General features: G+C 50.9%; 1 long non-coding RNA gene across 1 annotated transcript in view; it reads left to right on the top strand.

Annotated features, from left to right (window-relative positions):
• Window positions 1-26,693, top strand: part of LOC138570593 (uncharacterized) — a 352,331-nt gene that overhangs the window by 35,177 nt on the left and 290,461 nt on the right. Inside the window, exon 2 of the long non-coding RNA XR_011303636.1 lies at window positions 13,370-13,410. This is a non-coding gene — a long non-coding RNA (uncharacterized lncRNA). The remainder of the gene's footprint in view (window positions 1-13,369; window positions 13,411-26,693) is intronic.

Genomic DNA, 26,693 nt, shown 5'->3' with positions numbered 1-26,693 from the left:
CCCAAATGCACAGAGGGTGTTGATCTGTGCCACTTTCTCGCATGACTGCATCTAACAAATAAGGCGCCCGTTTGAATGTTCTTAAATTGGGCTTTTCAACTTTGTGTGAGGATTGTAGTGTGTTCCAGTCCCCCAACCGGCACCATCCGAGGGGGGCCCCATCTTCTGGGGGGTGCTAAAGAACACTACGTAGTGTGTGGGTTCCTGCACCTAACCTGGAAAGAGAATTAGAGGTAGGCATACATGCACAGAGTGAGAGACATACAAAGGAGACATGCCTGCATGGAAAGATGCACCAAGGGAGAGAGGGGGCAAAGAGAAAGAGATTAAACATCACCAAAGGCGGTAGAACGACGCTCCACAGTCATGCTTGTAATGTCACTATGCAATATAGCATCTCCGTCTCGCTCTCTATATTATATGCACACACATCTATAAATATAGATGTAAAGGGCCGATTCATGGATTTTTTTTGCACGGCGCAAAGTAACTACTTTGCACTGCAGCAAACTGACTCTGCACGGCCTACAAATACCCCGATTCATGAAGCTGTGCAAAGTGTATTTTTGCAGTGCAACTTTGCACTGCGAAAATATACCTTTTCACTGCTTCATGAATCAGGGTTTTTGTTGGTAGTGCAAAGTCACTTTGCACCGTGCTAAAAATTCCACGAGTCAGGCCCATCGGGTCTGATTTACAAACATGTTTTTCAATTGAGATGTCTCATTGAAAAAACCTTAGCAAATCAGGCCCATATTGTATTGCACGCAGAATACAAAGACGGCCATATATGCCTAAATGCATACATATGTGTATGTGCACATGTATATATTTACAGATGGGTAGATCGATGTGAAGGAGACGCGTACACATATGTACCTAGCTATCTATCCACCCCGCTATCCAGCCAGCTGTACACGGAGAGACCAGTGGTGATCGAGATAGTAGGGGGGACATATATATATATATATATGTCCATAAATATGTCTCTGCCGGGAATGAGTGAGAGCAGACCAACCAATAGCTAGACGGTGGCACTGGAGCACCCAAGGGCAGGGAATATGCAGGACCATGGACAGCTCAGGCGCACCGGCCAGACTGCCCGCTAGAATGGACCCTGCGCTCGAGTCGCGCTACAGTGAAGCATATCGGCCTGGCGGGGCATGCCACCCCCAGAGCGCCCGCCTCTCTCTAGAGCCGCCCACGGGCCACCAGGAAAGATGAAAGCAGCCAATGTATGCCTTGACGCATCTCACCTGAGCTCCGCTAACGCTGGGAAAAAAGAACAGCGAATTCACGACCTGATCCCGGCAAACACATACATTGAAATGGTTGTTTGGCACGTTTGATGGCAAGAATAGCCCGAGTGCATTTCCCGCGTTAACTGCGCAATTCCGCGTAAGAGCGAAGCAGGGAAAAACACGCATTCCGGTGTTAAATAGAAAATGGCTCCAGTTTTTTCCACGTGCATTGTACGCAGCGGGCATTCGCCCACGAGCACGTGGGGCTGCGGCTCTCGGTGGAATTAGCGCAGGTGCGGGGCCACCGGCTCAGATATTGACATCGCCTTTTAGGAACCTGGAATAGTTCATACTGACAGCAGGTGAGCTTGGGTGCCAGGCATCTCACTGCAGAAGGTACCAATGCAAGGGGGTGTATCAAAGACATAGGCCCCCACCCCAACCCCCCGTAACTCCCCCATCCCCAGCAGATCTTAGTCTCCTCGCCTTCTTTGATTAGAAAACTTAATCACTGAAAAATCAGCAGAAAGTACAAAACTACAAAACTAAATTAAAATGGATATGTACACCACAGGCATATATCACACGCATATGTAAAACAGACACACATACATGTGTGTGAATACTATATATAAAATAATACTATACATATTATATATACGAGAGACGAGAGAGAGAATACAATCACGTGAAACGACTGTTACCACGCAAAAGTCGCACAGAACGTGATATAAACACACATGTGCGTGCAGTGGCTAGTCTCATTTGCACGGGTTATTCAGAGGAGCTTGGCGCTGGTTTTCTTGTAATAAGAAATACATCGTTTAGTTTGGTCTCATCAGAAAACTGTTTTTTTTATTTTGTAACGGAAAAATAATTATAAAAAGCAGGGCAATGAAAGTGGGACCTGTCGGGCAGACTATAATAATACAATAAAAAACGACATTTCATTCCCGTTGGGCGAGGCTTTACTACGCGTGTTCTTCATGCACAAGCTGCAGATCTTAAAAAGCATGCGGCTGTGCGCGAGGACGGGGCGTTTCCACCGGCGCCACCCTCGGGAGTGTTCAGCTCGGGTGGGACACTGGCGCAGCGAAGGGGCGTGGGGGCCGGTCCACAGTGCGCCCCAATGCCAGGCTGCTTGATTGGGGAGCTGAGCACGTGCTGTGTGTTTATAGTGGAATGACATTTCCATGCTTGCAGAATTACACGTTCACTTGACCACGTGGGCTGCGCAATGGTGCCAATCAATAAGTCGCTGGAATGATGTCACGAGCAGGGATAGTGAGCATGAAGTCACCTGCGTGATGTATGGGTTTCGAAATTGCACATCATATATATATATATATATATATATATATATATATATATATATATATATATATATATATATATATTGTGTGTGTGTGTGTGTGTGTGTGTACATGTTTTACGCACCCGTAGAAACATATTACTCTCCCACCGCCTGGTAGAAGAATAGAGTGTCTCGAGAAATGCAAGTTTACAATACATTTGCCTTGTTGGAATCACAGGCTCCATGGCATCCCAGCTGTAGGTCACCCGCAGTATTGAGGGTGTGTATATATCGTACTGCAGGCGGCGGTTCTGTGATTGCAAAAACCCACTTGTGCTGTAAAGATGCCACATTAAATTTGCATTTCTCGGAACGAACTCTTCGTGTTCCAGGTCTTGGGGTGTAATCGTTGCCGTGTTTCAATCGCTGCCGAATGCATGTGCTCCACTGCGTGACACACGCCCCTGGTGCTGCTTATGTGTCCCGAGGGCCCTGAAACCCCTCGGGGGGCGGGGGGCGGGGGGCTGAGAGTCCCCTGCAATTAAAAACAAAGACATAAACACCCCATCGCTAGAAAGCACTCCCACAAACGGCGAATATTGCATGTAAGGAGCCGCCTTCCCCTGGAGCGTCATTGCTACCCCCAGAGCCCCAGCCTGGAGTTTGGGGGCTGCGGACACGCCATTAATTACAGATATTGTGGGGCACACCTCGTTTATTCGCATGCATCCCCGGTATGATATCGATGTTATTTTCAGGTTTCTATTTTGGGAGCGCGTTAGAAACACAGCCACGAATTTCTTTACGTTGCAGAAGAATTCAGCACTCTGGAGAGCGCTTTCAGACACGTTAATGTTTTAAGAATTGTATTGTTGTGCGGCTTCTCCCTGGCTGAGCGGCGTTGTGTTGGGCACACATTGAATGTACAGCAGAAGCTGGGGGTGGCGGGGATGGAAAGGGCCTTAAAGAGGCAGTAATACGCTTGGCGGTGTGTCTCCTTTGTGGCTGTCTGTATTTGTGCGTTTCTGTATGTGTGTATATTTATACCTCTGTGTGTTTTCTTTCGTATGAACGTGTGCGCGTGTATGTCAGTGTGTGCCTATATATGCATGTGTGTACACACAATGTGTGTTGGCCTCTGTAAGGGTGCATGTGTCTGGCGCGTGTGATACTGTTTGTCAGCGTGTATGTCAGTGTGTGCCTATATATGCATGTGTGTACACACAATGTGTGTTGGCCTCTGTAAGGGTGCATGTGTCTGACGCGTGTGATACTGTTTGTCAGCGTGTATGTCAGTGTGTGCCTATATATGCATGTGTGTACACACAATGTGTGTTGGCCTCTGTAAGGGTGCATGTGTCTGGCGCGTGTGATACTGTTTGTCAGCGTGTGTGTCAGTGTTGTGTACATAGCAGGTGTGCTAAATGCCATGCATACCGGCTGTCCACTGATAGAAGGCGAGATACATGGAATCAGGTCTTTGGGCCTGCTTTACAAATGCGTTTTTCAATTGGAAAATCCCATTGAAAACACTTTGTAAATCAGGCCCTACGTGTTTGAATCATAGAGAAAATATTGCAGAGGAGGGTATATATTTTTGGTCTGTATTTTTATAGATAGCATTAAAAGAGCCCACATTTTACGATGCATTTCGAGACATGTATACGAAGAATTGAGACTGAACCCCATTGTCTGCCCATTGAAATGTTGTGGCAGATTCTTCTATTACCAGGCTATGGTTTGCTTCCTGGCATTGGGCACGGGTACATGCTGCCATCCGAGTCCGGGGGGTGGCGGGAGGCTATTTTTGAGTTTGAATTAATTTAATTCCTTCGAGACATTTTCTGTCTGGATGGGTGGCTGTCTGTCCGCGTGTTGAGTGGGAAAGCCTTCTTGTCTGGGGGACACGTGCACGTCCGAATGCCACAAGGCCTAGTAGGACCACGATTGTATATGTACTGCTCTTGCCAATGTTATTTACTGCCCTTGTTCCCTCCCGATTTTACCTTTTGGTGCTTGGAAACACCATTCTGTTGTGTAGACGCCTAACAAATGCTCAATACATACTAAATACAAATACAGCTTGTGAGTGTGGCCGCCTGTTTGTCTGTGAGCCTATCCGACTGTCTGCCTGCCTATTTGTCTGGGGAACAGCTTGTGAGTGTGGCTGCCTGTTTGTCTGGGAGCCTGTCCGGCTGTCTGCCTATTTGTCTGGGGAACAGCTCGTGAGTGTGGCTGTCTGTTTGTCTGGGACCCTGTCTGGCTGTCTCTATGAGAGCCAGCCTGAGAGAGCGTGCTTGTCTGTGAACTTGAATGTCTGCCTGTTTTTCTGGAAGCCAGCCCATGAGTATCATTGTCTGTCTGCCTGTCTGGGAGCCTGCCTGACTGTCCGATGGTAAGTGTGGGTGACTGTGAATTTGTCCGAATGTCTGTCTGTGTGTTTGTTTGGCTGGCTGCGTCTCCGGGAGCCTGCCTGGCTGTCTGCCTACACGCTTGGCTACTTGTGTGGGGCACTGTCTGACTGGCTGCCAAGTGACGATGGATGCTTATTTCAGTGTTGCTCTGTCTGTTTGCCTGTGTAACCTTTTTTGCCCGTGAGTCCGTCAGTGTGAGGCTTCCTGGGTGTTTCTGTGTGCTTGTCTCTAAGCCTGACTGTCTTTCGGGATGCCTGTGGATACGAACCTCTGTCTGCATGCCTGTGAGTCAGAGAGCAATCCTGTGTGCTTGCCTGCCTTAATGTCTACGGTGCCTAGTGCCTGCATGTGTGTAATTGTGCCCGTGAGTGCGCCTGGCAGCCTGTGAGTGTCCCGGTGCTTTCTGTTCGTGTACACAGCCCTAGACACACGTGCCCTTCATAATTCGCGCCCGGGTGTCCCGGCCGCGACCTGCCCCACAGTGTGTGTTTACTGCCCTCCCGGGTGCTTTACATATGTCCGGCAGCCGCGCCCCGTGTTGGCCGTGTGTGTTTACAGTCATTAGCATCTGAACACAGACTGCTCTTAAAACACAGGTCTCAGTGTGTTCGTATTGTCCGAGGGGTGGCCCGGCTGACCCCCGCGCCCCCGGAGGGGCACTCAAAGTTAGGCACCCTCGTAAACAGGACTAGTTAATGTTCACACGCGAGAGGAGGGGGCCGGGTGCTTTGAAACCCACACGCTTAAAAAACATGAAGAGGCACTGTTTGTAATTAGGACACGGGCCTTCGTAACCCCCAGTGCATGCAAACAGCCTGATCATTAAGCACATCTGCAAGGGGTACTAGACTACTTTAAGATTGGTTGTGAGCGCGCTGTTAAACACCCATATAATATAAGATCAGGGTCAACCCCACATTATGGTAGAAGCCGCCCCCAGCGCGAGACATCATCTTCACAGCCTCCCTCGAAATACCGCGTGCGTTATACGGATATTAATAAGGCCCACTAGGGCGGGACGTGGCGCCGCCGATAGAGACTGAGATTACTGCGGGCGAACGGTGGCAATGAACCGCCAAACAGGGAGAACTAGCGCCGTCCGGCAATTCGGCCATTAAGCGAAGAAGCAACATTTAAGACGTGTTCCGTCCAATAGGAGGCCGGGCTCCAGCAGGAAACAGCGCGGGGGTGCACGACAACATCCCAGGGCTGGGGGGGCGTACGAGGGGGGCTCTAACTGGATAGAAACGGTAAATGGGCCGATGAGCGAGGACGGGCCCGTAATCACCTCATTTTCCAATGTTATTTTCGCGTGTTATTATTTTCTCCCCTCAAAAGAAAGGGGGCCTAGGCCTGGGCGGTGTCTAGTTTCGTTAGGCATTGAGGTGGTTAAGGATTATGTTCCGGGGTGCGCCCTGGGAACCCGAATAAAGCGATCGACGGTGAACTGAAGAAGGGGGCGGCTGGACGTTAGAGTGGGGAGAGTGAAGGGGGGTGGGGGGCGTGAGGAGATGAGAAAGGAAACAATGGGGGGGGGGTGATGGAAATTAATAAAGGTGGGGTGAAAGTGGCATAGAGAGACGGAGGGAAGTGTGAGGGGTGGGTGAGTACTTGAGAGAAAGGAGAGGCGGGTGTGGAATGAGAAAGAAAGGGGGAGAGGGGGACATGGGGAGTTAGAGCGAGGCTCGAAGAGGCCAGGGCAACGGGAAGCTTTGGGGTTCAGGAGGACAGATGTGGGGTTCCGGAGGGAGAGGCAAAGAGGGGATAAAGGCGAGGTGTGGAGAAAGGAAAGAGAGGAAATAAGACGAGGGAGACATGAAATGAGGTGGATAGGAAGGCGGGGTAATCGCGTGTCCGCCCCGGTGTGTGATGGGGCGGGGGGCAAAAGCAGCGAGGCGTCCGGAGGTTCGAGGGGGCGAAAGGAGCGAGGATAGAGGTGGGGGATATTGGAAGTGGGGCGAGGGGCGAAAGTGGGATATGGAGAGAGGGTTTGAAGGGAGAGGAGGCCGGAGCGTTAGACAGAGGGGCCTTATGTGTGTGCGCGAGAGGCCAGCGGTGTGGGGGAGATGGGGAAGACAGGAAGGGGGAGATCAGAAGGGCAGAGCGAGAGAATGAGGAAAGAAATGAGTGGAAGGTCGAGAGGGCAGAGAGGAGTAGGGTGGGCAGGATTGACAGAAGGAAAGGAGAAGCAGGGAGGCAGCGGGGCTAACAGGCGGAATGGGCAGAAGGAGAGATAAAGAGTTGGGAGGGGTCCGGGAGGAGGGATGGAGTGGAGGAATGGCAGAGAGGTAGAACGAAGCAATGAGCGGAGGGAGTGGGGCAAGTGTGGTGAGATGGCAGACAGCAGGGCGAGAGGAGGAAGGAGAGGGGGAGGGAGAGATGGGGGAACTCAGCCATGGTGGTAGAAAACAGGGGGTCAGGCAAATAGAGCGGTTCTGCGGCGGGGGGGGGGGGGGGGCTGGATATAAAATGTGACAAGAAAGTGGGGTGTTTACAAAATAACAGATGAGGAACATCACGGAAGGGGGCTGCAATGGGTGATAATGGGAGTGACATGGGGACCTAAGCCTCAAACAGTCGTGTTGTTCATCAAACGGCTCCCTAGGCCCAGGTCGAAATCTCAAAACGATCACCCGCAATAATAACCAACACTCAAGCGCCCAGAAGCACTTCATTGTTTGTGCACTATATTTATAACCCAGGCCCCCCTCTTCCCCCCCTCCTCGACCCCCCACTAGAAGACGTGCTGTAGGGAATATTCAGCCACATCAAATATGCAAGTATTGACTGGAGTAGCTCAGCCGGGGTTTGTGCGGTGCGCAAGGGGTTAAAAAATGGGCGCAGACGCTCGACCCAAGCAGCGTCGGCTTTGAGGACTAGGCCAAGGATGCTGCAGCACCCCGTGGCCGCATGGGGGCCAGCAGCATCCTGCCTCGCGCCCCCACCGGGCGCAGGCTGGCAACGCAGGCAGGGAAACCTTGTGAAACCCTCCAAGCCCTGACACAGCCACCAGCCCTCCCCGCCAATCTGGCATTTCACATAGGCGCTGTGCTCAAAGCAGCCACAACCCAGCCCCCTATGGGACGAAAAACACATTAAAATGCCAAGCCCGGCTAACCTATCCTGCTCACTGACGTCACCACGTCACCATTTACGCACTCAAATATGGAGAAACCAAAAAATGCATTTTCTCCTCCCCCGCTCCCTCCACAGCTCCATTTCCAAAATGGATGTGCAGTATTGGGTCTGGGCAGGGAGCTGGGGGCCACCAGGCCCGGAGGACTGTGCTTGGGGATCAGGATGGGCGTCCGCCGCAGAATAATGCTCGGCTCAGCCCCCCCATATCTCCCATCCCAGCAAACGCAGAGCACAAGGAAGCATTTCTCCAGGCAATAAGCAGACGTATCTACTTAACCCCGCGCAAATAGCCGTGACCCGGGGCTCAGCCTGCCAGCCCCCTCGTCTGGCAGGTCCCTGGCTCTCCCGCAGAAGCCCCCCTGCCTGCTGCGGCTGTCTGCGCCGCTCTGCCTCCCGGATCTCGCCGCCTCGTCCTCTCCCATCCATGGCAGCATTTCATCACGCCTCTGCCTTTTTCCTGGCTGGTGGTTTCCTCGCTTCCTGCCCGGGTCTGGTCTGGATGGCGCTGTCCGCGAGCACCCGGACACAGCGAGTGGCACCCCAGGAACGGACGGGGTGCCTGCCTTTCCCTGCATTTCCATGTATTTTTTTTCGCGTGTCCTTACCACTGGCAGCCATGGCAGGAAGGCTCGTCACCCACGTTCTGCACTGGAAAGGGGGCCTGGCACGGTCTGCACGCAGCTTGGCAAGTGGCACCGCGGAGGAATCTGAATTCTGGCTGCACCCTCCCTAACCCCCGAACCGCACACCATCTTTACCCAAGGAAGGGCAGGGGTCGAGGGCCCACACTGCACAGGTAGGCTGCAAAGTTGGCATTGAAGTTGCTTCAAGTTTAAAGCCAGCAGGAATGGGGGGACCCACGCTTACTGAAATGAGTACACTGTGGGATCGTCTAGCCCCCGCCCCCACCCTCTCCGCGCACACACACTTTTGGGGGGATTTAATTTAATAGTGGCACGATGTGTTATTTCTGTGGCATAGGGTCGGGCGGGGTCTGGGCTGGGGGTGCAGGAGAAAAGGCGTGCACAGGGGGAGGAGGAAAGCCCCAGATCAGGCAAAAGCCGGGACAATGGACGTCAATTGAGGCCGGACAATAAATGGGACATGTGGGGCGGAGGGGTCGGGCTGTTTGAGTTGCAGGACACGTTCATGGCAGGCTGGTCAGACTTGGGTGGGAACTGTGAGAAAATGAGCCAAGGGCCGAGGCAGGGGTGACGGGGGTGTGCGGGGGAAAGGGGCGGGGGCATTAGGGGTTGGGTGGTCAGACGGCAGAACCAGGACAGCAAAGTTGAGGGAAGGGCACCCTAACTCTTGGGACGTCTGCGGAGATCTCTTGCGAGCGGAGCTGAACCCTCTTCTATGAGAAAGGGCAGCCGGAAGCTTTGCAGCCAAGAACTTGAGCTGTACCATTTTTATTTTTGTTTTTATGATATATATATTTTCCCCTCTTTTTTTAAATGGCTGTGAAACCCGGGGCGCCCTTCCTTCACTCGCAGACAACTCTGCATTTTTAAACCACCTCCTCTGACACGTATCCCTCATCTGACCCGTGAGTATTTGAAGCTGTGTTTAATTATCATGTATAACCATGGCTGCTTTTAATTTCATTTCACCAACTCAACGCCATTCATCCAGCCCTCCTCCCCCCATCCCTCCAATAAGTGCCGGTGCTGATTTTTAAGCTGATCCGTACTTTATTTCATGTATCTCTCGTCCTCTCACTCCGGGCATTATTTTCCTTTAAAGGCCCACAATATATATGTCAATTTTTCCCATCACTTCCTTTGAGACTGAGGACTGTTTTGATCTCATTTGCTTTTTGCACTCGTTCTCCCGATTGCTGTTGGCCTACTCGTGTTATTAGAGCACAATATCTGCCCCCCCTTCCGCCCCACTCTTAAAGAACCAGAAGAATGGGGGGCCCGGGGCGCGCTTGGCGTGTTAGACAAACAGTTGTCCGATTGTGGCGGAGCCTGGGAAAATGTTGCGGGCTCCGGGTCCTGTTGTGTGGGAAGCCCGCTGCCAGCGCAGACAGCATTGTCATGCTAATGGGGGCCTGGCAAGTTGTTGAACTTGATGTTGGCTGCTTTTGGGGTGGGGGGCGGGGTGCCCTCGGCCTGCTTGTTTGTGGGAACATGTTCTCTCGCCGGCTACAGTGTGAAATTTAATTAATCAGCCTAGCTTTTGGGAGCAGGGCACAAAAGCGAGGCCGACACACAAAGGCCGGACGGTCTGAGCGGGCTTCATTAGCGCGGAGGGGCAGTCTGCGCAGTCAAATTCACAGCACAGCAGGTACCCAGCCATTCTCGACATCTATTTAGATTAAAAAAAAAGCCCTTTCCTTTTCTTTTTTTAATTTCTTTTTTTGCGATTTACACTTATGTTTCTTCCGGATTCCAGTTTTCTTTTTTTTATGGAAGAGGTAGTTTTTCTGCAGTTTTGTTATCCTGTCGTTTTTTTATTTTTTATAGAATATTGTTGTTCTAATGTTATCCAGTGTCTGAAATCGCATTCTTTTTTTCACACGTTATTGGGTGTATTCGGCACATACACAAATAGCAGTGAAGAGGGGGTCCCGTAGTTTTGTTTGTTAAATACTGAAGATGTGAATGTGAAGAAATGCCACGCCAGGGCCCCCGGCCCGCTGCAGGCCCCAGGCGTCGGGCTGCCGGCATGATATACATGTCAGCCGAGGCGCGCGGCCTCCTTCCCCTGGAAGTGGAGGGGATGGCCTGCTGGTTCGCTTTTATTGCGATTATTCCGCGCATTGCCAGCAAATCGGCCATGTCTTGGGTAGCGTTCTGGGGCTGAGTGCCATAGATCTCTAGAGCAGCCAGGGACGGTGTGCCAATTCCGATTCCAGCCAACCCCACCGATGGGCCCAGGGCCTGGCATACGGACATAGACACAGAACCCGAAGGCCACGCGCTCCTGTGATTCATTCGCAGTGGCCTCTGCTATTTTCTCAAATGAGGACATGGCGAAAGGGGAGTTTGCATTTGGCGCCTGATTGTGGATATATTTCGGACCTGGCAGGCCCTTTCCGGGCTGGGGGGGGACAAGAGGAGGGGGTGGACGGAGGGGGTGGGCGGTAATGGATCCAAGGGACATGGTGGACGGCTAGAAAGCACCCTTATACAATACGCTTGGGAAGGAGTAGAGGTCAGTTGTGGGGGCGCACAGAGGTATAGAGTGTGCCTATATGGGGGGCTGGAGGGCGGGGTGAGGGACATAGATGGGAGGATGGGGTCCCTGGAAAAAAAGGTGGGAGGGTGGTCTCTGGAATGAAAGGTGAGGATCTTAACTACACATTGCAAGATCCCTGACGAGCTTCTATTGCATTTTTACTCATCCGTGCATTGCATTTTTTTAAGACTGCCAAGCAGGGCCTCTAATGCGCTTATCGCCCTTATACGACCTCCACATAGGGACTGCATTGCGCATATTGGACTGGTTATGTACACGTTTAGAAATGTTGAGCCCCTGCGGACCTTCCGAACAGGCCTGATCGCATGTTTTACGTTTACGAATGGACTTCTTTGGGAGTCATGAAACGTACAAGCAGGGCATTTGCTGCATTTATAATGACTGGAAGCTGGGCTTCAATTGCATTTCTAAGCCCATTCTGCAGGCCCTCTATTCTATTATAAGACCGCCCTGCATCCCCCACCGGCCTCGATGGCATTTATTAGTTATGTTTGTCATTATTTTTGAATCCTGTAAATTGTCGAGGCACTATGAGGCATGCCAGTATGGAGACTTTTGAAGTTATGAGGTTTGCCACAGGGCCTCTTATTACGCACATTTATGAGGATTGAAATCGAGGCCTAAATTGCACTTTAGACATTTCTGGGTGGACTGTATTGTATCTTTAAAGACCGCTGACAAGGCCCCTGTTGCACCCCATGCATGGCGCCTATGGAAGGGCATGAAAGATGGACCCTTTTCACATGTATTGGGCATCTTCTATCGCATGTATAAGACCTGGGAATAGAAACGCTATCAGAAATAGGAACCATGAAAACAGCACTTCTGTACTATTCACTGGACATGAAAGCAGGGCTTCCATCACATTTAGAATACACAGATTTGTATCATTCCCAATAGGCCCAGATACAGAACTTCTATCGCATGATAAGACAAGGAAGCAGGTCCTCAATTACATTGACAAGACATGGAAGTCGGGCTTCCACCACATCCTTACAAGATGCAAGCAGATTTCCTTATACAGTTTCATGGCATGGAAGACGGCCTTTGACCGCATGTATAAGGCATGGGAGCCGGACTTACACCATATGCATAAGACATGCAAGCAGAGTTCCTTATACAGTTTCATGGCATTGAAGCAGGCCCTCAACCGCACGTATAAGGCTTGGAAGCCTGGCTTCCACCATATGCATAAGAAACGCAAGCAGATTTCCTTATACAGTTTCCTGGCATGGGTGCAGGCCCTGGACCGCATGTATAGGGCATGACAGCAGGTCTTCTACCAGATGTACAAGACATGCAAGCAGGGTTTCTAGTGCAATTCTAAGGACTGGTAACGTGACTTCGACCACGTGCATCAGAAATGAAAGACTGAAGCAGGACTTCTGCATGCAATTCGTTGTGCAGGAATAGACCAGGTTTGCTTGCAACATTGGGCACACCCCTTCCCCTGTACAACATGGCGTCCTTCAGCCTGTCTGGGCATATGACGCGATGCTGAGCGCGGCACCGTGGCAGGGTTGCCTGCCCCAGTAAAGGCCACTGTTTGGATTTCACGAGCAGTCTTTTCACTCTCTCCATGGTTAGCCTTGAACGGCAGCTCTGGCTGCCTGTCCCTCTCACGCCCATGACGGGTCTTCCCATGTCCCCACGGCCCTCTGCCCATCCAGCCATGCTTGCAGCGTCTTTCCTGAAGCATTCTCCTTACCCCGTTCACACGCGGAAATACACCGCTAGCACATCCACGGCGCTTTAGGCTTATCTTTTCTGTGCCTTTGCCAAAAACTACGTTTTTTCAGAGCTCCTTCATGTGCTTTTCTGGGATTTTTTGTGGGTGCCCCTAGGATACAAATCACCAGGCGGTCCCTGTCTCTTAAATTGCGCGCAGCCAATATCGTGTTTACTAATTTCATGAGATAAGTGATAACATGCAAGAGAGCAATGTGTGCGAGGGAGTGTCCTGGCATATTTTCTTGACATAAACGCAAGATATTTAATTGCTTCTGTGCTGGGTGAAGGGGCCTTTTGAGAAGTTCCACGTTCACTAAGGAACCTCCTTATCTTTTTCCTTACAGCCAATGTGAAACAAGAACGCCACTTTCAAGAAGACAGCAAGGTACAGTTAATTTGACATTTCACTACCTACCTTTGTATGCTTGGCTATGATCGGAGTTTACAGCTGTATCGCTAAGAATGCAAGTCTCATGTGGCATGCATGGCATGTGGTCGTTGGAAGGCTTGTCGCCGTGTGCACGTTGCTTGTCCCGTGTTTAGGTGTTATCTGATCTCGCCCACTCATCGCTTCCAATGTTTCACCTTGTTCAGTGTTTACATCTTCATCCAATATTGTGGCTGCCTGGTGGCACTCGCACACAGGAGAAGGCATATCCCCTTTCAAACATTCTGTGTCCATGCGAGCCTTTAAGAGACTCCTGCACGCGGCCCAAGTTCCACAGACCCTGCTGAGGTGTCGCCCTGTCCTGTTTTTACATCTGCACCCAACATACAACCAGCTCTTATGCCACCCCCCACCCCTAACTTAACACCACACACAGGAGAAGGTACATCCCCTTTAAGTCCTTTCTGGCTATGCTAATCGTTAAAAGGCACCTGCAACCGCCCATATTCCCCACCCCCTGCAGAAGTCAATCTACACGCATCATGGCGGCTGCGCGGGTGGTGTGTGTGCCCCTTCCCACAAGGTAGAAGGCATATCCGTTTTTCAAGCATTCTGTAGTTTTGCAAGCCTTTAGGAGGTACCTGTAAATTGACATAGATCCCCACCACCTGCTTAGCTCTGGCACAGTCCAGTGTTTACCTCTACCCCCAACATGGCCGCCGCTCTGAAGGATGAGCTCCCGCTCACAAGAGAGAATGCATTTGTGAGGAGAAATTTGATATGACTGCGAAAGAGGACAGGTGAATCGAAAGGAGGCCAAGGCGAAGGGGCCCCCGCCACATTTGCAGTCACATTTTCTGCTTGTTACTCCTTCCATGTCCCGCTTTTAGCTTTACTTTTACTATGTGAAGAATAGGAAACCGACTAATTGCAATTCTCTTTCCGAGATAAGTTACAGAAACTTGGCGAATTGGGGCGAGGTGGGACAGGCGGTCTAGTGCTGCCCATTCTGGTATGGGGGCAGGATGGAAGCTCCACTAACTGAAGTGCACGTGCTTGCATTTCTGAATGCCACCGCTGGCTAAATGTTTTCACCCGGACCTCACGTGGAGCTCTTGCCTGGTTAGGATTTTCGAATGAATGGTCGGGATTTAGGACCTGGTGGCTGCGTGTAAAAGCTTTAAATGGAGATTATTCCCTTTCTTACGGCGGGGGAAGGAGGGTTGACAATGGCACGTGTGCAACTTCGAACTCTGGGGCCGAGAATGGCTGTGTGCCACAGGCGAGTGCCCGCATATCCCGCCGTGCCACAACGTGGCAATCTGCAAGACTATCAAAGTCCTTTCCAGAACAGCTGCGATTTCCATCAGTTGCCCAGCTTGTGTTGTCTCTTTTGGGAGCTGTTTGAGGAGATGGCGAGGTGACCCTCTCGCCCATAGCTGCGCGGCCTATTGTACCCACCCTCACACCACGTTTTTCGTCTGTTAGACGCATGCGTACATCGCAGCAGACTCTCGACGTGCAGTACCGCCTCCCTCCAACTGGGGCATCTGTGTCAGGGCTAGTGTGAACATACGCAGAGGCACTTGGGCTTCAATAAACCCTCATGCGTGCCCCCAGTATAGCAGACCCTCAGGCATAAGTCCATACACGTGCAGTAACGCCTTGCTGCAGCATCTGTCTGAGGGCTAAAGTGAAAGTACACGTGGGCACTTGGGCTCAGTGGAGTCTCATGTGCCTCCTGCCTTGTGCAGAGCGCGCACCCAGTATAGTAAAGACTGAAGCATAAGTGCATGTGCGCAGAGGGACTTGGGCTCCAATGGACTCTCGTGTGCCCCCCTCCCTGGCCCAGAGTGCACTCCCAGTACAGCAGGCACTGAAGTATAAGTGCAAGTACGCAGAGGTACTTCGGCTCTAAAGACTCTCATGTTCAACACAGCCAAGCCCAGAGCACGCACACGGTACAGCAGACACTAAAGCATAAGTGCATGTAGCGGAGGCACTTGGACTCCAATGGTCTCTCATGTGTCCCCCTGCCTGGCACAGACCGCGCTCCCAATACAGCAGACACTGAAGTATAAGCGCAAGTACGCAGAGGCACTTGGGCTCCAACGGCCTCTCATGTTTACCGCAGCTAGGCCCAGAGCATGCCACAGTACAGCAGGTACTGAAGTATAAGTGCATGTACACAGAGGCATTTGGGCTCCAATGGAGTCTCATGTTCACCGCAGACTGGCCCAGAGTGCGCTTCCAGTACAGCAGACACTAAAGTGCATGCACGCAGAGGCACTTGGGCTCCAGTGGACTCTCATGTGCCCCCCTGCCTGGCCCAGAGCACGGACATAGTACAGCAGGCACTGAAGTATAAGTGCAAGCACGCAATGACACCGGGGCTCCAATGGACTCTCATGTGCTCCCCTGCCCGGCCCAGAGGGCGCTTCCAGTACAGCAGACACTGAAGTATAATTGCATGTACTCAGAGGCACTTGGGCTTCAATGGACTCTCATGCGCCCCCCTGCCTGGGCCAGAGCGTGCTACAGTACAGCAGGCACTGAAGTATAAGTGCATGCAGGCAGAGGCACTTGGGCTCCAATGGACTCTCATGTTCACCGCAGCCAGGCCCAGAGCGCGCTCCCAGTACAGCAGGCACTGCACTATAAGTGCAAGTACGCAGAGGTTCTTCGGTTCTAGTGGCCTCTCTTGTTCACTGCAGCTAGGCCCAGAGCGCGCACACAGTACAGCAGACACTAAAGCATAAGTGCATGTAGCGGAGGCACTTGGGGTCTCATGGCCTCTCATGTTCACCGCAGCCAGGCCCAGAGCACGCACACAGTACAGCAGACACTGAAGTATAAGTGCAAGGTACTTCCAATGGACCCTCATGTGCCTCCTGCCTTGCCCAGAGTGCACTCCCAGTACAGCAGGCACTGAAGTATAAGTGCATGTACGCAGAGGCACTTGTGCTCCAATGGACTCTCATGTGCTCTCCTGCCTGGCCCGGAGCGCGCACCCAGTGCAGCGGACACTGAAGTATAAGTGCATGTACGCAAAGGCACTTGGGGCCAATGGACTCATGTGCCCTCCTGCCTGGCCCTGAGCGCACTCCCAGTACAGCGGACACTGAAGTATAAGTGCATGTAGGCAGAGGCACTTGGGGCCAATGGACTCATGTGCCCCCCTGCCTGGCCCTGAGCGCACTCCCAGTACAGCGGACACTGAAGTATAAGTGCATGTACGCGGAGGCACTTGGGGCCAATGGACTCTCATGTTCACCGCAGCCAGGCCCAGAGCACGCACACAGTACAGCAGACACTGAAGTATAAGTGCAAGGTACTTCCAATGGACCCTCATGTGCCTCCTGCCTTGCCCAGAGTGCACTCCCAGTACAGCAGGCACTGAAGTATAAGTGCATGTACGCAGAGGCACTTGGGGCCAATGGACTCATGTGCCCTCCTGCCTGGCCCTGAGCGCACTCCCAGTACAGCGGACACTGAAGTATAAGTGCATGTACGCAGAGGCACTTGGGGCCAATGGACTCATGTGCCCCCCTGCCTGGCCCAGAGCGCACTCCCAGTACAGCGGACACTGAAGTATAAGTGCATGTAGGCAGAGGCACTTGGGGCCAATGGACTCATGTGCCCCCCTGCCTGGCCCTGAGCGCACTCCCAGTACAGCGGACACTGAAGTATAAGTGCATGTACGCGGAGGCACTTGGGGCCAATGGACTCATGTGCCCCCCTGCCTGGCCCTGAGCGCACTCCCAGTACAGCGGACACTGAAGTATAAGTGCATGTACACGGAGGCACTTGAGGCCAATGGACTCATGTGCCCTCCTGCCTGGCCATGAGCGCACTCCCAGTACAGCGGACACTGAACTATAAGTGCATGTACGCGGAGGCACTTGGGGCCAATGGACTCATGTGCCCTCCTGCCTGGCCCAGAGCGCACTCCCATTACAGCGGACACTGAAGTATAAGTGCATGTACGCAGAGGCACTTGGGGCCAATGGACTCATGTGCCCCCCTGCCTGGCCCAGAGCGCACTCCCAGTTCAGAGGACACTGAAATATAAGTACATGTACGCGAAGGCACTTGGGGCCAATGGACTCATTTTTTTAACAATGAAATGTTTACCCTAGTTTTTGTCATTCGTCCTGGAGTTTTGCACTTGGGCATCGTTTGTCCTAGGGTTAATTGGACTTGCATTGATGCAAAGTTTCCGTAAGACCAGATAGTCTCCACCCACCCTCCCATTTATGACATCTGTAAAGAACAGGACGACGGTACAAGAGAGTGGGAAGTGGGCGCGTACAATGGTTTTAGTAACCCGACTTTACGCGTACAGAGTGCTTTGTTCAGATAATGAAATAACCCATGGCGTTCAAGATAATAAGCGACATTCACCGAAACAGTGTGGAAAAAATAGCGCGTCCCTGCACTGTTTACCGCCAGTCCCAGCTCGCGGACTCGCCCTTCTCATACATAGAACGTGCCCATATTCACTGCAGCAGTGTGACTGTCTTCAGATATCACTGCGCTTCTATCAGCCCGATGCCGCACCATGACGTCATTTCTTGGAAGAGCAGTGACACCTTCGGCCCAAAACCGAGAGCGGCGACGGCACCTTTTCTTGCACAAGTCGTGTGTTCTTTGTGTGCAGTTCTGTGGGCCGTTAGATCCATGTGAGTGTGGTAAAAAGAGGAGGGGCAGGGGGTGTTTTACGAGCACGATCCAGTGAATCCTAAATGTGTAGGGATATAATGCTATACGCGTTCAGGGATTGGTATAGATCTGAAAACACCAGAGCTCAGGTCTCAGGGCCTAAAAATAAACCTGTGAAGCTTGACACATGCAATGGGTAGTGAAGTGACGTCATAGGAAGTGACCGGTTGCTAAAGTGAAATATTCAAATGTCATTCAAGTCTTTCCCAATGTAAGAAAGTGCACGTGGCAAATAAGCACTTGCCAAAAACAACAGATTTTCTTCTAACATGGCTGGCTAAGATTTGTTTTTTACCTGTATAGCAGATGAAACATTTTACATTTATATGATGAGATGTGTGTGAGGTCTTGTGGCTTAGTGTCTGTGCTCCCGTTCTCTCTCTCTCTCTCTCTCTCTCTCTCTCTCTCTCTCTCTCTCCTCCTCCTCCTCTCCCCCCACCCCTCCCCCAACCCCTCCTAATAACGAGGAACCGTCGGGCGCAACATATTGTATCATTTCCTTGTCTGACTGGGTGTGAACTGTACAGCGGGTAAAAGGGAAAACGGGATGTCGCTCAGTGTCGTAGTCCAGTATTCCAGTAGAACCCAGCAGAGCACCGAAGCCGCCCTTAGTTTCAGCACCATGGACAGAGGCCAGTACCGCCTACACACGTTGCAAATCGCTATCTTACAGTCAAATGCGTGACCAAGCTTGACTCAGGCGGGGGTCAATCTACAACACAGACCAGGCAGCATTTGAGCTCCCAGTGACAACCTAAAAGAGTATTTATGTAGTAATGTGCTTCCAGTGCACTAGCACATGGTATGGGGAAGGGAACGTGGAATGTTGGTGTGGATTGAGTGTGCCTGTTCTGCGCAGTGACAGATGGATGGGAGCTGGCTTGGTGTATGGATGGGCAGTCGTTTCTGTACAGGTACACTTAAGCAATAAGCCCCAACCCACGTAGTCCCTTCTCACTTTTCATTGCGGCTATTGAATTGTGAATACAAAAAGAAAGAAGCTGGCCGTCACCGAATGGGGAGGTGACTGCACATAGCCCCTTCACCCTTTCTATGGTGGCCATTCGCGAAATGAACACTGAGAGAAGCAGCTGCAACTGGTGCTTTGTCGGGCTGGTAAGGACCCGGCGAGGGCCAATCAGATCGTGTGTAATTTCGCTGGGTACTACATGAACAGAGTGTATAGATGGACTGGCTTAAAGACACCTATAACTTACCTATGGTGTCCACCTTTGTCTATCTTGGGAAGAACCCCCGGTCATTTCATTGGCGACGAGTTGTCAGGAGTTGTGGTGGCAGCAGGAGGGAGGATGAGCACAGACACTGCCCGCAAGGATGGCCATTCATACATCATTGCCATGTGGTGGGGGACTAGGAGGATTGCCTGTGTCCCGGAAGACTGTTTGGTGGTGTGGGTGCTGATATGGATGGTGTTCTGTCTGCTGACGGCAGAGTGGCTCAGCAGTGTTTTTTCCACAGAGTGTCGGGTTGCTCAGCAGGTTGATTGCTGTTGTTCAGGGCCATGTGGTGGTGCATGGTATTTTCAACTGTTGGTTACAGTTGCCGTTTGTTGGTATTTTCCATTTACTTTGGTTGGGATGCTGTGGTTGTGGTGGGCGGAATGGATCCAGTGGGCGTGTTAGTTCTGGATTTGCAGTCTTGTTCTTTTCTTCATTTGATGCAGGGTAATATCGTGGTTTGCAACACATTTTCATTGTGCTATGTTTTTCAGTACGGTTGGATTTCATTGTGGCATGACTTTGATAGTTCTGTTATGCCACTTGTGTGTTTTGTTGGTGGTTTCCGACTTGGGCATTTTGTGGTGTGTGGGGCCAGCTTGTGTTCGTCATGCTGTCGGTATATTTTGTTGCACATTTCTAGGTGTTGGTGTCGTTTTTTTTTATTGGTCCATACTGTTTATCCGGTACAGTGATGTGTTGGCTTTTGCTTTGCAGACCCTTTCAGGTATTGTGTTTGGCGGTGCTGTGGTGGTGATATGAAATAATTTGTGCTATGGATGGAGACAAATGTTGAAATGTGTTTTTGTGTATTTGTATATGGTTGGTATAGTTTGTGTAGTCATAAAAAGAAAAGCTGTGCTATGGGGGGTGAGATGTAGTAATGTGTTTCCAATGATTTAGTACAGTGTATGGGGACCATGGAATGTTGGTGTGGAATGTTGCTGGTGGATTGTGTGAGTGTGTTCTGTGGAAAGACAGATGGATGGGAGCTGGCTTTGTGTATGCATGGGCCAGTGTTTTCTGCGCTGGTACACTTGAGCATACTGTATGGTTGGAATGGAAGAAAGACACCTATAACTTACCTGTGATCTCCAGCTTGGTGTATCTTGGGAAGACCCACCCCCCCCCACCGGTCATTTCAAGTTGAAACAGGAGCGCAAGTATTACAATTCTCTAATGCCAGTGGGCTGTTCCTAGGGGCGCAACAATAAACTATACAGCTGAAGGTCACGTGATTGCTGGTATATTGAACTAGAACACATGGGATTATTGCACCCTAATGCACATTGTATTTCCTTTTTAGCATGCACATTGGTTGACATGCTTAATTCACAGGATGACATCACAGATAGGTAGATAGACAGAGAAGTCATCCTATTTTGTATTTTATTTAGAACTGAGGATGTCCTTTCTATCAGAAATTAGGTACACGAGATACTTTACAGATGTTGGAGGTATGGGGGCACTACAATAATGATGGTTGTATGAATGTCAATATACCAGGTGCTGGGACTTATACCGGTGACAGTGACGAGGAATCATATATTTATTTATTTTAACTTTATTTAATTTGCTTGGCGGTCCAATGAGGAGCGACGAGCAATATATAAACAATCGGCATCAGACATATAAGGTACAAAATCAAGTAGTGTGACCACTGAAGGCTTGGGCAGTAAAATACACAGGTTCTACATTGAAAAAATTGTGTCAAGAAACCACACATGTAAGTACATTAACAGAGGACAGGGGAAGGTGGAATATCGCTGCTGCTCTCGTCCTCTGCGATCAGGGAATGTAAATAGGATCTGAAAGGGGCCCAGACATTCCTAGGTCTACAAGTCACCTGCTGCATAGCGGACCAGCGCTCCTCTATATCGGAGACCCATGTGACAGCCCGAAGCCATTAGGCCAGGGTAGTGATACCAGGGCGTAACCAGAGCAACAATACACAGCGGGTTGCTAGTAACATACAGACACCAGCCAGCCTCTTAAGGTCACAGTTGAAGCGGGGGAATTCATGGAAAGGACAGGTCATTGGGGAGGGTGTGATAGTGCATCTAGTATTTGAGATACAGCCTCACATACCTCCTCTCAGTACGACGTGCGCTTTGGACAGGACCAGAGCATGTGTATGTAATCAGCGTTGTCCATTCTGCATCTCGGGCACTCAGAGGACCGATCTTTTGACATACGATGCAGTCTAGCTGGGGTATAGTAGCATCTATGGAGTATTTTAAACTGACTTAATTTGAACCTAGAATTAAAGGAGACCTCCCGGGTGCTGGCACACATGGATCCCCACTTCTGATCGGTAATATCTATGGCCAAGTCTCTGCTCCAAACACTCTGAAGTTTATCCCATGGCCAGCCTGTCCTACTCTGAAGAAGACCATATAGCCTGGCGACCCTCCCCTTCGTTGTAGTGCCCATTGTTATCTCGGACAGTAATGGATCCTCAGGGGGATCCATTCCTGCAATTCGTGCATGACGTAGGCCAGTATATCGGAGCCAACAGGAGGGGCTCCCTCTCAGGGACTCCGGTAGGTCCTGCTACTCAGTAAAGGAACCCATTTTGAACGCACCCCGCACAACATCAAAGTCCTTCCTGGACCAGTGGCGGACTGTTGCATTATCCACAGGAGGAGTCCCGGGCATACAGTTCCATAGGGGGAAATCGCAGTGAAATGGATGTGGGGTGTCTACCTGTTTCCAAATTTTCCACCATGCCATCATCGCGGCTCCGGTAGGCTCAGTGGGTTCTAGTTTCAGTTTGGATGAGGGGAGAACAAGCGAGCGAATGTCTAGATCACCGGCTGCCAGGCGTTCAAGTTTGACATGTGGGGGGCCTGTCTGATTCAAACAGGTACTCTGTGAAATGGGCCTGAGCAGCAATCCAATATTGCTCGAAGTTAGGGGCAGCAAACCCACCCTGAGCGAAGGGAGTAGCTAACGTATCTAACTTTAGGCGGACAGCGCCAGATTGCCACAAGAAAGCATTGATTGTCCGGGTCAGTGATTTGAAGAATTCATTCCCAGGCCATAGCTGGACGTTTTGAAATGTATATAAAAGTTGTGGGAGTACTGCCATATTGAGGACAGCCACCTTCCCGGCAAGCGTGATCGGCAACCTAGCCCAGCCCTTGGTTTTTTGGTTTAGGTAGGTGAGGTAATTCCCAGAATTATGGTCGTAGAATGAAGTCTGGCGCCGTGTGACCACTACCCCCAGATATTTCATCCAATGTGGCCTCTACGGCTTGCACGTCTGGGTCGATACGAGCTAGGATGTTAAATAAGCGACGCAAGTTGAGGGCGGTGGAGCGGCTCGGAATGAATCCCGATTGGTCGGGGTGTACCATAAATGGCATATATGGCGCCAGCCTGAGGGCTAGTACTTTTGCAAATATTTTAATGTCACAGTTAATGAGAGAAAGGGGCCGGTAGGAGCCGCACTGCGTGGCCAGCTTGTCGGGTTTGAGCAATACTGAAATAGTCGCCTCACGAAGTGAAGGGGGAAGTGTACCGACCATGCATGCTTCCTCCCAAACAGCCAGCAGTCGAGGTACTAGGCGCCCTTTGTGACATTTGTTGAATTCGGAGGGAAGCCCATTGGTCCCAGGAGCCTTCCCAGCTGAGAATGAGTCTATTGCCTTAGACAGTTCCTCCGCTGACATTGGGTGTTCAAGTGCTTCCCTGGTCTCTGCAGACAACGAGAGCTGGAGACTGTCTAGAAAGGACTCGATGGCCGCCTTAGGGGCAGTGTCTGTATTAGAATAGAGTGCATTGTAAAAGCAGCGAAACGTGACATACAGTTCTTGAGAAGAGAGGGCCAGTGTACCGCCCGCTCTCTCAATTTTTGCAATATGTGGAGCTCCCCTCCCTTGACGGATCAATCTAGCTAGTAGGCGGCCGGGGTGTTTGCCCTCACCGTATTTTCTAGCGGATTGAGGGTCATCTAAGAATTTGAATTCGCGATCCGCCTAAGTTCGGAAGGTATCTTCCGCTGTCCCTATCTCGCCGAGAGTGGCAGGAGTGGGAGACGCATTATGCGCCTCTAGTCCAGAAATTATTATCTCACTGTCCCTGATGGATTTATGAATCACTCTAAGGATCCCTGTCTCTTTCACCAAGGCAACTCCCCAAATTTAAACTTTAAAGGTCTGCCAGAGAGTGGTCTGAGTCTCTACTGACCCAGCATTGAATGCAAAGAAGTCTATACTGGTCCCTAGAACGGATTTGAACACTGGTTCCAGCAAGGTGTTTGCTTTTAGTCTCCACGAGCCTGCCCCACCTCTCCCCACCACCATCCCCTCACCTCAACAAGACCGTAACCGAGGAGTGGTTTGAGAAGGTCCTGAGCAGGATGGTCATTTGATCTATAGTCCGAATAAGTATATCAGAGATTAGCCATCTATCAATACGGGAGTACGAGTTGTGTACCGATGAGTAGAAGGAGAAGACACGGGAACCAGGGTGAATCAGCCTCCAAGCGTCAACCAGTCCTAGCAAGGTTTGCTGTTCTATAATGGTCTTAGCCGCTTTGGAGGCTGACAAGGTTTTGTGCCAGACCTATCCAAATCAGTGTCAACTATGGTATTGAAATCTCCCCCCATAGTATTGGATTGAGGGTGAACCCAGCCAACAGGGAGGAGAGATGGGAAAATAAATCGGGATTGTCTGTGTTAGGAACATATATATTTAGTAGGATCACCTCACGACCTAGAAGTGAGCCGAATAGTCGAAAGTAGCCTCCCTGAGGGTCTATATGTGCAACCTTGTGGGTGAACTTGAGGGATCTATGAATAAGGATCATAACTCTGCGGTTTTGAGTGGAGTAGGTGGTATAGCAGCATTGGGGGCCCCATGACCTGGCAAACCTATCGCACCCCTCAGCCAGCGCATGGGTTTTTCTGTAGAAAAGCACCTTGACCTTGTGTCGTTCAACATATAATTGTAGTTTGTGCATTTTGACAGGGTTACCCAATCCTCTGATGTGCCAGCTCATACACACTATGCTTTCATCCGCCATTAATATAGTAGGTACGTGTCAATGGAAATTTGACCCAATACACCATTTGCCTGGAAAAATCTAAGCCAGATCGGAAAGGGTCGGAATACGGAGAACATAGCATGTGAATAAGTGGTTGTTCGTCTCCACAATCGCACGCCAAGCACTTTTTAAACTTTTGTCCCTCACCACCACCCCCCTCCCGACCCCACTCACAATCAGAAGGGTGGCATCCCAAGAAACCAACAACCCAAGAACATAACAATCGCAGCACTGCATGGGGGCTATGTGCTTGCCAAGAACAGCATCTACTCTGACGTAGGGCATGAGATAACATTGATTGGTACATAACTCGTAAAATAACAAAAAGGAATTATAGGTAACTCAGAGAAAGTGGGAATATCCCTCCGACCATTCCAGGAACATGGCTGCCTATCCAATGAAGAATGAGGGGAGATCATGTAGGCGGAGCCAGCATTGATCTCACAGACTTGCATGGGAGGGCCATATTTACGAGAGACCGAAAAGGGTCCACGAGGGTGATGGGTTACAGTTGTTATCCCGGAAAGTGGTCTTAAATGCATTTGGTGGCCTCCTCTGGAATGGTGAAAAAGACCCTGTCTGCGTGTTCAATCCTTAATTTTGCTGGGTATAGCATGGAATATTTAACTCCTAGTTCTCGAAGACGTTTCTTGCAGCCAGGAAGGTCTAACGCCTTTGTTGAATGGCGACAGAGAAGTCCAGCTACAGATGGATCCTGGCAGAGCCGAGTGATAGTTTGCCTTTAGCCCTGGCTTCTTGCAGCAAGGCGTCCCTGTCTCGATAGTTTAGCACTCTGGCTATGATACGTCCGGGGGGGGGGGGCTCTGGGCTTGGGCTTCGCAGCCAGGGATTGGCAGGCTCGTTCATTTGCGAAGTGAGGGGAGAGTTTCGGGAATCCAGTAAGGCGAGAAGAATGCGCTCACATAGTCCTCCATGGGACCATCTAGTTTATCCTCAGGAATGCCAATAATGCGCAAGTTATTGCATCTGGACCTGGACTCCAGGTCCTCATTCTTTTTGCTGACCAACTGGAACTTTCTGGACAGCGAGGCCACTTCCGACCTAAGTGTGCCAATATCATCCTCTGCCAAGCCAACCCTAGACTCTACCTCCGTCACATGGGCGTCGGTCTTCTCCCATCCGGGCTTTAATGGAACAGATAGTACCGCTCATATCATCCAACTTTGTGTGCAGAGTAGTGAGCCCCTCGCGCATATATTCCATCATCTTCTTTTGGAGTTCTGCAGGCTCAGTAGGCACTGCGGGGGGTGGCTTCGGCCTCCGGTTGGGGGTCACTCTGTTTTGGTGGTGGCTTGGTGAACATGTTGATAGAGCTCTGCTTTCTGCCGGCCCCTTTAGTCATGACCCCACCAGGATATATGCAGGTTGAAGGCAAGGAACATTAGTGTGGAAACAACACTGGTGTTGTCAGGGCAGGGGCTCCAGCCAACAGAGCAGGGCAGGGCGTCAGAGCTGAGTACTGGTCCCCACGGGGGAGACATGGGGGGGAAAAGATATTGAGCAGGAGCGCAAGGTGTCCCTAATGGTGAGGGCTCACAGAGTAGCCAGGTCAGAGGAGTAAAGGGTGAGAGAGAGGACAGGCCCACTTTCGTTCGCAAGCCATTGGTAAGGGGGAAGCCAAGAAGCAAATCGGGTTGTACCTTGTGGGCTTGATTTGGCAAAGCTTATCTCAGCCCCAAGGCATTTTGTGGGGTAGGGACAGTCGATCCGAGGAGCACAATAGATATGCTGGTCTAAGGAGTTATTGGAGTAGTCTAATGTAGAGATTGGATTTGTTGTCTGTGTAAGGATGTTCGCCAAGGAAATTGAAGGGTTACTGCCCCCCTGCAGTCTCACGTCGCCTCTAAAATGGTTACTCGGTCGTTGGAAGTTGAAGACTGGGGTTAAAAAGTCTCACTCGCCGGTGGTTATGGTGAGGCCCACAGAACAGAGCCCCCTGGGGGGAGAGGGAAACCAGCACCTCAGAAGAGTTGTGGATGGGTCAGGTATGGCACGGGGATGTGGAGCACACCAGGCAGTGCAAGCTCGTAGGGAAGCCAACTCAGTGGGGGCAAAGGGTGGCCTCACCTTCATTCGCTGGCTGGTGTTGGGGGGGGCGGATGGTGTCCGTGTATCGGGGAATATAGCATGCACACAGTTCCTACAGCTGATCAAGCTGCTCTTGTAATGAGAGATGCACTTCTAGTATGGCATATATGTGTGCAATATTGTGACACCGCTGTTCGCATTAATCTCACTAGGCAGTCCCC

Source organism: Ambystoma mexicanum, chromosome 1p, assembly GCF_040938575.1.
Source record: "Ambystoma mexicanum isolate Mex_15411 chromosome 1p, UKY_AmexF1_1, whole genome shotgun sequence".
NCBI classification, from domain to species: domain Eukaryota; kingdom Metazoa; phylum Chordata; class Amphibia; order Caudata; family Ambystomatidae; genus Ambystoma; species Ambystoma mexicanum.
This window is presented reverse-complemented; position numbering and strand designations above follow the sequence as displayed.